This window comes from Trichechus manatus, unplaced genomic scaffold (genome assembly GCF_000243295.1).
Source record: "Trichechus manatus latirostris isolate Lorelei unplaced genomic scaffold, TriManLat1.0 scaffold00028, whole genome shotgun sequence".
Classification (NCBI taxonomy): Eukaryota; Metazoa; Chordata; class Mammalia; order Sirenia; family Trichechidae; genus Trichechus; species Trichechus manatus.
This window is the reverse complement of record NW_004443964.1, coordinates 22,131,862-22,149,819: the sequence shown is the minus strand read 5'-3', so window position 1 is coordinate 22,149,819 and position 17,958 is coordinate 22,131,862. Positions and strand designations below refer to the sequence as shown.

The 17,958-nt window shown below is 37.5% G+C and overlaps 1 protein-coding gene across 4 annotated transcripts in view; it reads right to left on the bottom strand.

Moving 5' to 3' along the window:
* GPATCH8 (G-patch domain containing 8) overlaps window positions 1-17,958 on the bottom strand; it is a 111,697-nt gene that overhangs the window by 79,045 nt on the left and 14,694 nt on the right. The window lies entirely within an intron of this gene.

Here is a 17,958-nt window from a genome sequence, read left to right as displayed (position 1 = left end):
AGAATGTAGAACATTTTCTTTATAAACTGTGTTATGCCAATTGAGCTAGACGTTCCCCGAGACCATGGTCCCCACAGCCCTCTGCTCAGCAATTCAGTCCCGAAGGGAGTTTGCATGTGTCTATGGAGCTTCCATAACCTTTCCTTGTACAAGTTGTGCTGGTTTCCCCAGTTTTGTGTACTGTCTTACCCTTCACCAAAGTTATCACTTACCTATTTAGAAATTTTACATTCCTTTTTAGTAGGTAACCAAAACAGGGTCACAAATTGAGACATTTTGAAATCTATAAAAATAACTTATTAGGAGTCTAGGCCTAGTAATTTGAACTCTTCTTCCCCTAATTGGCATCAAAATTACTAACTAAAACACACTAACTATTTGAGACACCAACTCTTTCTCAGACTGACTATATTAGGAAGATTGCAGAACCCTAAAAACATACACCCATGCTGTGTTTTAATTTTAATAAACAATCTTGTATTGGATTTTTAAGGCTAAAGAAAGTTAAGTCATAATAACAGAAGAATAAAAAGACAGTGGTTATGGTTACACAACACTGAACGTACTTAATGCCATGAACTGTATACTTTGAAATGATACATTTTATGTTATGTGTATTTTACCATAGAAAATAAAATAAAATTGTGTGGTAAAATTTACCGAAAAGAAGAAAGGAACAACGGGGGACAGGAACAGGTTTTCCAAAGACAAAAAAGCAAAACTTAAAAATAAGATTTGGGAATAGGTATTCCAGGAATTTGTCTCTGCTCCCTTGAAGTCCCTGGGTGGTGCAAATGGTTAATGCACTCGGCTGCTAATTGAAAGACTGGCAGCTCAGTCCACCGAGAGAAACCTTGGAAGAAAAGCCTAGCAATATACTTCTGAAAAATCAGCCACTGAAAACTCTATGTAGCACAGTTCTATTCTGACACACATGGGGTTGTCATGAGTCAAAATTGATAACTGCATCATTAACAAAATCTCCTTTTAATCTGTAGGCTGAAAAGTCATTTTAAAAAATTACTCTATAGGTTAGTAAGAGTCCTGGGGTGGCGCAAATGGTTAAGCACTGGACTACTATCCAAAAGGTTGGCAATTCAGAGGCACCTTGGATGACAAGCCTGGCAATATGGTCCTGAAAGGTCACAGCCTTGAAAACCCTATGTAGCACAGTTCTACTCTGCACACACGGGGTCGCCGAAAGTTGGAATCGGCTTGACGGCAACTGATAACAACACTCCATAGAATACAAACTACTGTTGGCAGACAGCAGGTTTCAAATGAGATTCTTAACAAATTTCTAAACAGCACGGGCTACTTAAGTTTTTAAATCATTCTGGATCAGATACAATACAAAACAGGATTAATAATATATAGTTTGAGTCTAGAAAAACACCCACATATTTATAACTGGTTTTCAACAAAGACAGTTCAATAGAAAAATGACAGTATTTTTAATAAATGATGGTCAAACTATGTATCTATATGCGAAAAAAAGAACCTTGCACCATAATAAAAAATTAACTCAAATGAATCACAGACCCAAATGTAAAATCTAAAACTATAAAACTTCTACAAGAATATATAGTAGAAAATCTTCGTGACCTCAGGTTAGACAAAGATTTCTTAGATATAACACCAAAAGCACAATTCACAAAAGAAAAAATTGATAAACTAGACTAGAAGAAAATATTTATAAATCTCATATCTGATAAAGGACTTATATCCAGAATATATAAAGAACTCTCACAACACAATAAGAAAACAACCCGATTTTTAAAGTAGACAAAACATGTGAACAGACACTTCACTAAAGACATGTTGCTGTTGTTAGTTGCCACCAAGTCGAGTCCGACTCATGGCAACCCCACGTGTGCAGAGCAGAACTGTTCCATAGGATTTTTAAGGCTGTGACTTTTCAGAAGCAGGTTGCCAGGCCTGTCTTCCAAGGCACTTCTGGATGGATTCAAACCACCAACCTTTCGTTTAGTAGTTGAGCACTTAACTGTTTATACCATCCAGGGACTCCTAAAGATGTACACATGGCAAACAAGTACATGAAAAGATGCTCAACATCATAGTCATTAGGGAAATGCAAACTAAAACGACAAAGAGATACCACTACACATCTATTACAATGCGTTTTTTAAAAAAAAAACAAAAAACTAACAATATCAAGCACTGGTAAAATTGCAGAGCAACAGGAACTCTCATAAATTGTTGGTAAGAGGCAAAATGGTACAGCCACTTTGGAAAACAGTTTGGCAGTTTCTTGTAAAGTTAAACACACACTTACCATACAACCCAACAACCCTGTTCCTAGGTATTTACCCAAGTGGAAGGAAAAATTTATGTTTACACAAAAACCTGACTGTGAATGTTCACAACAGATTTATTTGTATACTGGAAAACCCTAAATGTCCCTCAACTAGGGAATGAATTTAAAAAAACTGGTACACCCATACAATGGAATACTACTCAGCAATAAAAAGGAACAAACTATGAATACAAGCAACAACTCAAATGAATCTCAAATGAATTATACTAAGTGAAAGAAGCCATACTCAAAAGGCTACATATTACATGATTTCATTTATATGACATTCTAGAAAAAGCAGAACTACACAAGAAAACAGATCAATGGTTGCCAGGGGGCTACATACTAACTGTGGTGGTGGCTATGCTGTTATGTATTTTGCTGAGACTCAAAGAACCATACACTAAACAGGATGAATTTTATTGTATCTTAATGATACTGTTTTTTAACGAAAAAATGGGAGAAATGGTGATATTTGTACTATCTCCCCCTTCAAAAAATATAGTTTAAACATTAAAAAATTTTTAAATCCTGTTCTGTATGTTGATTATGGTGGTAGTTACAGAAATCTATACATGTGTTAAAATTCACAGAACTACACACCAAAAGAAAAGCCACTTTTACTGTATGATAATTAAAAGAATAAAAGTAAAACAAACCAAAAAGCATGCATAGAACGTAAGAAGCTAGTACTAGAGGTTAACTTCGGAGAAAAGAATTGGGTACCTAAAAGAGAGATGAAATAGAGACCCTATTTTTAACTGCTTATCTTTTTTCCGCTTGAATTTCATACTTAATGTATTTATTTTAAAACTAATTATAAAATATTTCATCATAAATTCATTTTAAATAGTGTGGATTCAAAAATACATACAGTTTTGTTTTAAAAGTTCAAAGATATATACAAAAAGGAGATCATGATTTCTACTAGGTTATTTGAAACATTAAAAAAAAAGTTTATACATTAGTTATAATAGTCACAAACTACAGCTCATTTTCTTGCCAGTCTTCTCAATAACAGACACTAGAGTCACCCTTGTGTTGCTGAGAAGTTAGCTATAAAAAAAAATGGGCATCTACCAATCACCTACAATGTAATCCCAACTGCAGTAAATTACTATTTTAAAAAATTAATCAGTTGAGATATGAAAAAAAAGTGAAAAACATCAAACCATCTGGATTGAGAAATTAAATTTTTTTAACCAAATGATCTTTTCAACGAAACCAACAAGTCTATATATATAAAAGCAAATGCATCCTGCTGGTATTTTAAACTAATTCAGTCTAAATTAGAGGTTGTTTTAAAATGAGATGAGCTCAATATTAGCAGTTTACTCCTGTGATATTACTAAACAGTACATTTGTAACAGCTACCTTCTGAGGACAAATCGGTATCGGGCACTGTATCAAGGTACTACACCGGCACTATCTTAACTGATCCCCTCAATGACCCAACAAGTAGGCATCACTCGTTGTTCCCATTTTCAGATGTAGAACTCAGAGTGTTAAGAAATTTGCTCAAAGTTACTTAAATAATAATTGAAGAAGCCCAAATTCCAAACCCAAGCCCCTGTAACTTCAAAGTTCATGCTCCTTCAGTTATGCTACTTTTCTACTTTTCCAGGGGAGAAAGGCAAGAGTAACACTGGGAGAACAATATCACATTTTCCATAGCTATTACAAACTTAAAATGCAGACAATAATCCCTGCAGCATTTCTCTAATATTAAAAAACAAAAACGGGAAACAAATGTCCAACAGTTTAATACTGTTTTATTAATGGAACAAACTATTAGGGAGTCAATATAAAACTTTTTAAAAATTATAGAGAACTATGTTAATTTTAAGTTAAAGGATGGGGGGGACACCAATAAAGCAGTTCAATGATTGCAACTGTGTAAGACTATTTTATTTAAACAAGAACCAGTCAGTATTCTGCAAATGTGACAGAAGCTGTGTTAGGGTGGTAGAATCACAAAATATTTTTCTCACTATTATTGAAAATTAGCATTAGAGCTTAAGAGGAAAAAAAATCAATGTTTAATTAAGCAGTATATATTGCTTAAAAAAAAAGTCTGACAAACATCTAAAGTTCAGTTTTTTAAAAATTAAATATCTGCTGATTTTAGTGATGGCAGTTGACTTTACCAAGCCTGAAAAGAAATATTCTACAAATAACCATAACTAACTTAGAGAACTGAGAGAGATTAATTCTCAACATTTACATGCATATCTCTGGTCTGCCCTAATAAACAAAGAAATCAACATTTGAAAAATGTAAAAACAAATCAGTTTTTAAGACTTACCCTTTTAAAAATTTTCACCTACTACTAAAATAAATGTAACCTCATCACAATGCCATGAAAATCAAGTAAAAGTAAACAGAAAGTGGGGAGGGAGAGACAGAGAAAGGGACAGAAAGAAACGAGGAAAGAAAAGTTAATGATTAGAGTAAGCCCACATTCAATACTTTAAAAGCATTTCTTCCACTATATGGGATCAAACTGATAACAGCAACTCTTTCACCCGCTATATGGGATCAAATCAACAACAGAAGCTAGAAAAATTAGATAGGAACCTTAGGGGGCAATGAGTTTGTTAGTGGGGGAGGAATAACTCAGAAAAGGAGGGTGAAAATGGTTGCACAACTCAAAGAATATAATCAGTGCCAGTGAATTGTACATGTAGGAACTACTGAATTTGTGTTTTGCTGTCTATATTCTCAACAACGAAATAAATTTTTTTTAAAAAATCATTTACATGAGACCAAATGGTAAAAAATTACTCTAAAGCAAAGACGAGAAGACACGGGGGCAGGAAATAGAGTACTAAAATGGTACAACCAGGATGGAATGAATGGGGATTATGGCACATTATTAAAAATATACCAATATCACTGAATAATTTGTATAGAAATTATTAAATAGGACCCTAATTGCTGTGTAAACTTTCACCTTAAACACAATTAAAATAATATTTTTTTAAAAAGGCATTTCTTCTAAACAGTATATCTATTTTTAAACTTTACTACAAAACTTATAACAATAGTTAGCTCTAAGAAAGAAACGAAGAAAGGACTTTCTAAATGCAATCAATGTGGAATCTTAGATGGGATCCTGGAACAGAAAAGCTAGTAAAATTAAAATAAGGTCTGTAATTTAGTTGATAGTTTTATACCAATGTTAATTTCCTGGTTTTGATCACTTTATTATGGTTATTGTACCAGGGGAAGCTGGGCGAGTGGTATACCAGCATTCTCTGTACTGTAAGTCTAAAAGTAAAAACAAAAAATAAAAACTTTCTAGTTATGGACTAATCTCCAAAACACATTCTTAAGAGAAAAAAGATCAAAGTGCTGAAAAATGAGTTTGCGAGCTACTCTGGGGAGGTAGGGTGAAGAATGTTTGTGTATGATTAATATAGCACATGGGGTCGTCATGAGTCAGAGCCAACTCGCCGACAACTAACAATATCTCTGAAAGAACCCACGTATAACTGGAAATAGTGGTTGTTTCTGAGAAGGTTACTAAGTGGTTTACTTTTCACTCCTTACCTTTTGAATGTTACCAGAAAAATGCGATTTCAAAGCCCATTATTATAATGATGATGATGATAAATACTTTATTTCTTGCCTCCCCCCAAAAGAATTTTTTTTCAACTCATTTTGATGATCTGAGAGCCTCAATAGGACTTCAAAGAGAAGTATTTTCTGCTGCTTTACCCTGCTTTCAAAAAAAAACCTCACTTAGATCTCTCACTTCCCATTAAGTAATGTATCATCCAAACCAGGGCACTTTTGATAGAGTAAAAGGGGGTACTATTAGTAATTATGGAGCCCTGATGGCGCAGTGCTTAAGAGCTCGGCCGCTAACCAAAAGGTCAGCAGTTTGAACCCACCAGCCACTCCTTAGAAACTCTATGGGACAGTTCTACTCTGTCCTATACGGTCATTACGGGTCGGAATCAACTTGATGGCAACTGGTTTGGTTTTTGGGTTTTATTAGTAATTATGCTAGGACAAAAGGCATATACTAAAACATAGTTATCCTGGTAAAAAATTCACAGACCCCATGTTAGAGCATTCTTAAATTTTAGTTTTAATGATGAGTGCCTGGAACATTTATTCCCGTGGCTAAATCAACTCTTCCTTTCTAAATACTACCTGCCTTCAGAGCTGAAATAATAGCTATTCATTTACGCTGATCAGAAATCTAAGTTCAAAAGGATCAGACCAGAAGCAATTTCACTTAAAAAAATGTGTTAAAAGATTTAAAAATGCACACACACCCAGCTGACTTTCCTTCAATTGCCTTCCTCTCCCCCACCTCCCCCTCAAAAAAAAAAAACAACTTCAATTTGTGGCACATCTAATTACAGATGAACAGAACCTGGCTGAGTTGCATGTCATTAAAATATGCAGTAGTTCTTCGTTGAATGGACAGGGGAATCCGGAGTGGAAAGGAGGAGTGTGCTGTCACAGTATAGGAAGTGCAACTAGGGTCACCTAACAATGTGTGTATAAATTTTTGTATGAGAAGCTAACTTCAATTGTAAACTTCCACTTAAAGCACAATAAAAGAAAATATATATATATATTTATATATATACAGTAGCTCTGGTTCCTAACAGGTCAAGGATTCTGCTTCCAAACACAGAACAAATGTGGCAACTTCTCTATTACAAATTTAGCTGTGGTGATTATTTAAATATAAATAGAGACAGGGGTTGCCCTAAATTTATCCGCAGAAGTAGAATCATATTATTTGCTAACCAGTGCTGATTTTGGCATCCACACAGTCCCACAGCTGTACCCTTTCCGATGATTAACTACATGGTAATTAGTTGGGAGAAATTAACGCTGGAGAAGAGGGGATTATCAGGACAACTTTTTCAAAAATCACAACCAATAGCCCATAATCTCAAGCAGCAAAACCCAATACTGAGACTCTGAAAAGCTGAACTTATTTTCTTCCCTCTTCCAATGACTATTAAAATTTAATGTAATTTCTAAAAAAAAAGACAAATATAACACCCGTAGTCAAAGTCAGCGGATCTAAAGTTTTTGATGAATAGTCAAATGAATTATTAATATGTAGATTACCCAGAGCATTTTAATTCCTGTCTGATTTTTCTCATTTAGACTAGGTCTGGGCCGAGTTTAAAGTACTTTTATCTTTGGCAGTAAATTGTACCACATCTATGTTAGTTAGCCTTACCTTTTAGCACTTGACTCTGGTTATAAGCTCCATATTGTAGACACTGCTGTTCTCTCCCTGCTCCAAATCTCCCCAACCAAAATTTATCTTTTGTACTCTATGTACCATTATTCCCTCAGAGACTAATGCAATTGAGTAGATACAGTAATCGTAGTCCTACTCCACCACTCAAATAACATACTTTTTTATAATTTGAAGTTAGTAAATCAAAACATAATGATGCAGATTTCACCTGCTGTGAACAAAAAAATGTTACATTTAGCAAACAGAACCATATGATAGCTTTATATTCCATCTATGAACAAAGTCAGTCCTCCTCTGTCATCAAATAAATAACTGACTTTATCTCTATCCCCCTCTCTCCTACACATTCTAATTAAACTAATTCTAGTATTAGCCTAAACAATGGAATTTAGAAAGAAATATGCCAGGAAAAACCTCTTCCAAAAAGAAATGGACATTCTGGGGGATTATTAATGTCACTTCATTAATATTACTTAATCAAAATTTATTCCAATTTAGAAAGGACAGAAACATCATTGTGATTAATTCTTCATAAACCTCCATTCTTCACTGTAGTTTCCATAAGTAGACAGTCTGATTTACAATAATCTTCAGTATATTACTGTAAAAAACCAAAGCTCTCTGAAGTCAGAGAACCAGAAATTAAATCACTACTCCACCGTTTGCTAGCTGTATAACCTTGGGAAAACTACCAAACCTCTCTCTCAGTCTGTTTCCCAAAGTGTAAGGTCTGGATGCTTACACTACAGTATTGCTGCATAGGTTGGGAGGCTTAAAGAGGTACAAAGTAATGAATTTACTTTAAAGCACTGTTGAGACCAGTCAATAACCCCGAAAGAATATATTTATTAAATAAGTTTAATTCTATGTAAATTGGTAGGAAAGATAATTGGCTAGCAATCTCAGCAAATAACTAAGAACTCAAAAAAAATTACACTAGGTCAAGGTTATGAGCATATCACACGCTCATCTAAAAATACAGGTACACCTACCTGTTTGACATATCAAATTTACTGGATAATTTGACTAGGGCAAGAAAGGGCTGGTTTTAAAAAAAAAAAAAAAAGAAAGAAAGAAAGAAAGAAACACTACACTGAAAAACCAATAACTTTTAAAAACCTCATAGGAAATAAAAACTTTTTTCAGAAATGCATGCAAACTACAGCAAACAACTCTGAGGGCATTCAGAAAGGTAGAATAGTTAAGGATTCCCATAGTAGTAGCATGTTATTTCTTTTTCCATTGGCTGGTATGGTAGATCTGTCTATTCAGACATTCTGATAAAAATGTGACACCAGTCCACAGATAACCAAGTGTATGTCCAATGTGTCATGCAAAAGGAAACTTAAAACTAAAAGATGAACTGCTGTCATATATAATAAAGCAAGATTGTAACTACAACACAACCTTCATACTTCAAATATCCTCCAATTGGCTTTACTGGATATCACAGAAACTAATAATTCAACCTAGATAATCTATAGCACAGCCATAAGATGAGTCTCCAAGTCTGGACATTCTCTTCGAACTGTACTAAGTCTTTCCTTTCTACATATTTGCATTTATTTAATCATTAATTCAAAAATCTGAGCGACTTCTAGGTGCCAGACCCTGACTCAATACTAGAAAAATGAATAAGACAAGACCCTGCATTCAAGAAGTTTTAAATTCAATGAGATGAGATAAATTACAAGAAGGAAGAATACAGGAGGAGAGGTAGAGCTAAAGGCTGAGACTGGTCCAAACTGTCTGAAAACTGGCTCTTCGACTTGCTAGCTGTGTGACCTCAGGTAAATTTTTCATTTGTAAAATGGGGATACTAACAGAACGTACATTATAAGGTTACTGGGAGATTACATGCAATAATAGTGCATAACATAACACCTAACACAGAGTAAGCACTCTGCTCTGTTAGCTACTATTATTACTAGTTAACAGCTACTGGCCAATTGACTAGAAGAGATTCCTATTTCAAAGAGATGCTATCATCAAGAGATGATCAAATAGAATACAAAAATTATCAATCAATATCATTAAAATGCTAGCAAAATTATGCTGAATTCAAAAACAACTGCAGCTGTACACTGACAGGGATGTACACTGAGCTGAATTCAGAAGAGGATGTGGAACAAGGGATATCACTGCTGTTGTTAGATGGATCTTGGCCAAAAGCAAAGAATACCAGAAAGATAGTTACCTGGGTTTTATGAACTATGTGAAAGCCTTCAACTGTGTGGGTCATACCAAATTATGGATAACACTGCGAAGAATGGGAATTTCAGACCACTTAATTGTGCTCGTGCCCAACCTGCACATCAATCAAGAAGTAACCATTCAAACAGAACAAGAGGATACTCAAAACCCGTTGCCACAACTCTGGGTGATCCCATGTGTTACAAAGTAGAACTGCTCAAAAGGGTTTTCTGGGCTGTAATCTTACAGAAGCAGATTGCCAGGCCTTTCTTTTGTGGCACCACTGGGTGGGTTCAAACCACCAACCTTTAGGTTAATAGTCAAGCGCAGTCCCACCCAGGGGACACTGCATGGTTCAAAATTGAAAAAGGTGTGTGGATAGGTTGTATCCTTTCACCTTATTTGATTTGCATGCTGAACAAATAATTGGAAAAGCCAGACTATGTGAAGAACACGAGATCAGGATTGGAGGAAGACTCATTAACAACCTGTGATAAGCAGATGATACAACCTTGCTTGCTGAAAATAAAAACTGCTTGAAGCATTTACTGATAAAGATACAAAGACTATAACCTTCAGTATAGATTACGCCTAAATATGAAGAAAAAAAAAATTCTCACAACTGGACCAATAAGCAACATCATGATAAATGAAAAAGAAATCAAAGTCATCAATGATTTCATTCTATTTCCATCAAAATTACTTTCCATGGAAGCAGCAGTCAAGAAATCAAATGACATACTGCACTGGGCAAATCTGCCCCAAAATACCACTTTAAGAGTTTAAAAAGCAAAGACGAGACTATGACCCCCAGATATCCTTCTAACTCAGAACCGAAGCCACTTCCGAAGCTGACCTTTCAGCCAAAGATTAGGCAGGTCGATAAAACAAACAATAACAGACGTGAGGAATGTGCTTCTTAGATCAATCAAGTATACAAGACCAAGTGGTCAACATCTGCCCAAAAACAAAAAATGAGAAGCGGGAAGGGACAGGAAAACTAGGTGAAATGGGAAGAGTCCTGACACACTGCAGGGATTACCAGCCAATATCATGAAACGACTTGTGTATAAACTTTTGAATGAGAAACTAATTTGCTCTGCAAACTTTCACCTAAAGCACAGTTAAAAAAAAATAAAATAAAAAGCAAAGATGTCACTTTGATGACCAATGTGCATCTGACCCAAGCTGTGGTCTTCTTAATTACCTCATATGCATGCAAAAGTTGGAAATTGAAAAAGGAAGATAGAAGGATTGATATTTTCAAACTGTAGCGTTGGTGAAGAGTACTGAATATACCATGAACTGCCAAAAGAACAAATCAGTCTTAGAAGAAATACAACCAAAATGTTCCTTAGAAGGGAGGATGCTGAGACTTTGACCCGCTTATTTTGAACATGTCGTCAAGAAAGACCAGTAGCTAGAAAAGGACATTATGTTTGGCAACGTAGAGGGCTATCTAGCGCTGCTTTAAGAGAAATACCACAAGTGGATGGCTTTAACAAAGAGAAATTTATTCTCTCACAGTCTAGGAGGCTAGAAGTCTGAATTCAGGGCCTCAGCTCCAAGGGAAGGCGTCTCTCTCTGTCGGGTCTGGGGGAAGGTCCTTGTCATCAATCTTCCCCTGGTCTAGGAGCTTCTCAGCACAGGGACCCCGAGTCCAAAGCACGCATTTGCTCCCAGTTCTTCTTTCTTGGTGGTAGGAGGTCCCTCTGTCTCTCTGCTCGATTCTCTTTTATATCTCAAAAGAGATTAACTCAAAATACAATCTAATCTTACAGATTGAGTCCTCCCTCATTAACACAACTGCCTCTAATCCTACCTCATTAACAACATAGAGATAGGATTTACAACCTTTAGGAAAATCACACAGTACAGGGAATCATGGCCTACCCAAGTTGACATACATTTTGGGGGGACACAATTCAACCCATAACAAAGGCCAACGAAAACAAGGGAAATCCTTAATGAGATGGGCTGACATAACAGCTGCAACAATGGACTCAAACATATCAATGATCATGAATATGGCGCAGGACCAGGCAACGATTCATTCTGTTACACATAAGGTTGCCATGAGTCAGAGCTGATTTGACAGCAACTAACAATAACGGTAACAATTAAGTGTTATTACTAAGACATGACCAAAATAATATAGCAGTGCTGAAAATGAAGCAACTAACTCTGCCTAGGGAAGATGTCTAAGGTGATATCAAACTGTGTCTTAAAGAATGAGTAGGAATTTGATGGAAGAAGGGCACTCCAGACAGGTAAGAGCATATGCAAAAATAAGAATAATGAAAGAGCCTAACATGTCCAGGTAACAACAGAACTGCAGCATGGCAGGAAAATAAAGGGAAAAGAAAAAAAAATACAGCTGTTACAATGGCACCAGATGGTTAAGAATCATATAAGCCAAGTTAGTGAGTTTGGATCTTATACTTCAGACTATCAAGAACCATTCTCTTAAGAGAGATCAAAGTTCAAATCTGAGTTTTATTTGCTAAACTTTGCGGCCTCAATCTCTCTGAGCCTCAAATTTTCTCAACTGTTAAATGGGGGATACCACCAGCTAGTTTAGAGGGTTACTTGGATTAAGCAAGTATCTCTAAAATGCCTTGGCATGGGGCCTGGAATGTAGTATGTAGTAGCTAATAGTACCATCATGAGATCACAGGAGTCAATGTTTGATGTTGTAACTGTCAAGAATAAATTTATAGTACCCTACCTTGATGACATCCAGTAGTAGCACCATTCTCCTTTCCCACCTACACTTTTACTGGAACTAATAAGAAATGAACAAAATGAACTGATTTTGTCTCCTTTTCTTATCCTTTTACGATGCCAAGCTAACAAACAGGCACTCTATATATGTTTGAGAGATGAATGGGATTGTATAGTAGACCTACACACAGTAAAATGACCAACAAGAAATCAAACCACCAACACATTCAATAATTAGCCTCTAAAAACATCATAATGTATTCATATATAATTAAGCTTTTAACACTGAGATGTTTCTGAAACAAAAAAAAAGTTTTTAATGATAAGAATACCACGTATTTTCAACCAATCTGTTAACTGGTAGAAAACCTGCAACTCTACCATGTAGGAAAGAAAACAACTAGAACAGAAATAATGAGAATGTTGACACATTGTAGAAAATGTAAGTAGTATCACTGAACAATACGTATACCCATCCACTGCCATCCAATAGGACAGATTAGAACTGCTCCACAGGGTTTCCAAGGCTGAAAATCTTTACAGAAGCAGACCGCCACATCTTTCTCCCACAGAGCAGCTGGTGGGTTTGAACCACCAATCTCTTGGTTAGCAGCCGAGCACTTTAACCACTGTGTCACCAGGGCACCTTTCAAACGATATGTATAGAAATTGTTAAATGAGAATCTAATTTGCTATGTAAACTTTCACCAAAAATACAATAAAATATTATTTAAAAAATTAGAAGTACATCCTTCCAAAGCTTTTTAATACATTTACAAACATATAAAAATAAGATCATACTATAATACTGTTCTGAAATTTGCCATTTTTATGAAAGGCGTTTTTCTATGTCAGTACATATAGTTCTCTTCATTCATTTTCATAACTAAAAAGTAGTCATAGGATAGTTCAGGGGTTGCAAATTCATAGTCAATAAACCCATATGCCCCGGGCGGGGGGGAACTCTATCATGTATTAAAGAAAAATAATGCTTTGTATACTGTAAATAATACCCACAGTCATCTCCTGGAGGAGCCCTGGTGGCACAGCGGTTAAGAATCTGGCTGCTAACCAAAAAGTCAGCAGTTCAAATCCACCAGCTGCTCCTTGGAAACCCTATGGGGCAGTTCTACCCTGTCCTATAGGGTGGTTATGAGTCAGAATCAAGTCAATGGCAATGGGTTCATCTTCTTGATTAGAGGTCAAGTCATACACCACAGTGAAAAGACACAACAAAAGAATCAGATTAAAGTTCAAAACCCAGCTCTGAACTAGACCAAATATTTAATTTATCTGAGCCTCACTCTCTTCATCTATAAAATAGGGTTACTACCTGCTTTACTTACTCCACTGAGTAACTGCAAGAATCTGACAAGAATGTATATAAGGGGTCGGGGAACATCTAGCTTAATTGGTATAACACAGTTTATGAAGAAAATGTTCTACATTCTACTTTGGTCAATAGCATTCGGGGTCTTAAAAGCTTGTGAGCGGCCATCTAAGATACTCCACTGGTCTCATCCCATCTGGAGCAAGGGAGAATGAAGAGAACCAAAGAAACAAGGGAAAGATTAGTCCAAAGGACTAATGGGCCACAAGTACCACAGCCTCCACCAGACTGAATACAGCACAACTAGATGGTGCCTGGCTACCACCACCAACTGCTCTGAGAGCGATCACAACAGACGGTCACAAACAGAGCTGGAGAAAAATGTAGAACAAAATTCTAACTCATAAAAAAAAGACCAGACTCACTGGTTTGACAGAAACTGGAGAAATCCTGAGAGTATGGCCCCGGACACCCTTTTAGCTCAGTAGTGAAGTCACTCCTGAGGTTCACCTGTTAGCCAAAGATTAAAGATTAGACAGGCCCATAAAACAAAACGAGACTAAATGGGCACACCAGCCCAGGGGCAAGGATGAGACGGCAGGAAGGAACAGGAAGGCTGGTAATGGGGAACCCAAGGTCGAGAAAGGAAGTGCTGACATGTAGTGGGGTTGGCAACCAATGTCACAAAAGAATATATGTATTAATTGTTTAATGAGAAACTTGTCTGCTCTGTAAACCATCTAAAATACAATAAAAAAATTATAAAAAAAAAAAAAGAACATACATAAGGGTACTGGTGGTGTAGTGGTTAAGAGCTATGGCTACTAACCAAAAGGTCAGCAGTTCAAATCCACCAGGTGCTCCCTGGAAACTCTATGGGGCAGTTCTGCTCTGTCCTACAGGTTTGCTACGAGTTGAATCGACTCGATGGCAAGGGGTTTGGTTTTTTGGTTTATTAAACTATGACACTATACAACTATATAATACTATTCTCATATCCATGTCAGATGAACTTACAACATCCTGGTGCCTCAGGTTCTCTTAACCTCTTTTCCTACAATGATCTTGTCCTCCATCATACCTTAGCCATTCACTCTCATGGTCATTACTGTTAAGTAATCTCAACCGTTCCATAATCTCAAATTCAAACATTGTGCTCTCCAATCACCACCTATCTTTCCAGCTCATTCCCCCTAGTACTCCCACTCCAATAATTCTCAAACCCCATCAGAATCTACAATGCATTGACCTTACCAACTTTTCAATGTCTCTCATCTCCTCTTTCCCCCTGAATCCTCACTTCTCCCCTTACCAAGCTTAAAATCACATACTCCATCATTATAATCACTCTCTTGCATGCAACCTCTACTCCCTTGCCCCTACCAAAACAAAACCCACCACCATGGAGTCAACTCCGACTCATAGTGACCCTATAGGACAGAGTAGAAGTGCCCTATAGGGTTTCCAAGGCTGTAAATCTTTATGGAAGCAGACCGCCACATCTTTCTCCCCTGGAGTGGCTGGTGGGTTCTAACTATCGACCTTCTGGTTAACAGCCGAGCACTTTAACCACTGTGCCACCAGGGCTCCCTTGCCACTACTCACATTAATTGTGGTTAATGGAGGCTGGTTACCAAGCTTCAACTGTATGGATATGGCATGCCTAACACAACTCTGAATTAATCTCCTATAAGAAAGACTGCTTTGATATCTATCCTCCTGCTTAAACACCTTAAATAGTTGGTAAATTCCTACTTTAAGGATTAAAATAAAATTTTATCTCTGCAGCCTTAGCTTTCATTTTTTCCTTGTAGCCTATGGTTTATTCACAGTCCAAAAAAAACAAATTCCACTTCTTCCACTTCTATATTTTTATCTTGGCTATTGTCTACAACTGAATGTTCTCCTGTTCTTTCCCTTTGCAAGGATGCAATCCTATCCTTCAATATTCAGTTTAAACGTCTGCCCAATCATCTCACCTGAAGGGTTCTCTCCTTTCCGTAGAGTTGGGCATTTACTGATTATTCTATTAATCTGACTGATAATCATGTTGGCCTTACATGTAATAAACAAATATTATCCTGTTACTTCTGCCATCTCTCCATCTAAAACAAAAGTTCCTGGAAAAAAACTCACTTCTTAACCATCTCCCCACACACATACTTAACATACTTCTTAGTACCACTACCATTCAAATATTGTTTTACTCAACAATTTTTTCAAAAATGAGTCTATGGTCTATAACCTATTCTCAAGGTAAATATACCCCTTGGTATCTCTTACACTGGTGATACTCTAAAATAATATAAAACCAATTAAATTTTCAACCTCTTTCGCTCTTTTTTTTTTTTGAGATACAGTATCTCGTAATTTTACTCGTAGCAACAAAGGAAATTACCAACATTAAAGCATATAATCCACCAGCATCAGCTTTAGCATCTTCTATAGTCAAGACCTAAAAGGAACCCTTTCAGTGGTTAAGCGCTTGTCTGTTGACCAAACCACCGGCAGTTTGAACCCACCAGCCGCTTGCGGGAGAAAAATGTTGTTGCAGTCCGCTTCCGTAAAGATTACAGCCTTGGAAGGCGGGGCCAAGATGGCGGAGTAGTCCAACGCTTCCTGTGGTCCCTCTCACAACAAAGATCCAAAAAAACAAATGAATTGATTATGTATGACAATCCAGGAGCCCCGAATATCAGAGGCAAAGTTGAGAAATCCAACTGAGTGGCAGGAGGAGGGAGAGACGGCTCAGAAGCAGTGAGAAGTTGTCAGACCTTACACGCGGCGGAAGCCAGCACCTTTCAAGCTGGAGAGGCTGGCGTGTGTGGTGAGGTAAGCAGTGGCGCTCAGGAGGCGTTTTCCACATCAGGAGAGACCGAGCGACAGAAAGTCTACTCAGGCACCCAGAACCAGTGAAAAGTGGTGCTCAATCGGCAAAAAAATAAGTACAAGCATCTGACCTACCACAGATCAAAAACCATACCCTTTAGCAAAAACCTCTCTCCCATTTACCTGCCCCCTGCTCCCTCCCCGGTCTGCATCTTCAGCGACTGCTGAGTCCCCTGGGCGGGAAGGAGGACCCATCACATGCCCTGAGCCATTCTCTGGCCTTGGAGAGGGAACAAATTAACAGGAAAAAAATAATCTGCCAGCTCCCCTAAGCCGGGAAATCAGGGTAGGCACAGCTCCTTTGCCTAGGCACAGGCATAAGGGGTCCACAAACATTGAATGCCTTTCACCCCTGAATACACCTGTGTGGGCCCATTTCAAAAACTTAGGCCCTCATTACCATGGTACAACAGGGTATATACCTGAAGACTAACTTCAACTGTATCAGCTATATGGTGAAGTGGCAGGTTCTGACACTTGACACTGCTCTGCCCATTAAGCAGGGTCCTAACCTACCCACATCAGGGGCCTGAGGACTGGTGGTTCCACCCATGCCACCTAGTCACCCATGACAGGGGTCCAAGAATAAGTGGTGCCTCCCAGCCCTTAAACAGCCAACAGTATTGGGAGCCCATAGTCCGGCTGCAAAACCCACCCACCTATATGCTGTAGGGAACAGGGAGACACTTTCCTCCCAGACACTTAGGGGCAGCCATAAGCCCCCTGCCTTGCTCAGTGCATGACCCCCTACTGCAGCCAGATACCTGTGCCTACACCAGTCACCCATGCCTGTCTAGGACTGTAAGTGAGAGCCTACACCACACACTTGGCGGCTATCTACCTGGACACCTGAGGTGAATCCATACAGGAGAAGTGGGCGGACTCCTGAGCTCACATACCTAGTAACATATCTAACCACCTGGTGACAACAGCACAGTAGAGCTTCAAAAGTGCCAATAATCAAACTAGATCATAAGAGTAGCCAATTTAGGCATATCAAAACAAAACAAGAAGCTAGGACACAGTAAGCAAACATACAATAAATAAGCATAATAACTTACTGATGGCTCGGAGACAACAGTCAATATCAAATCACATAAAGAGGTAATCCATGATGGCTTCAGTAAGCTCTCAAAATGAAGAATCTAGAAATCTTCCAGAGGAGGAAAATTTCTTGGAATTACTAGAGGCAGAATACAAAAGATTAATATACAGAACTCTTCAAGAAGCTAGGAAGGAAATTAAGCAAAACGCAGCACACACAAT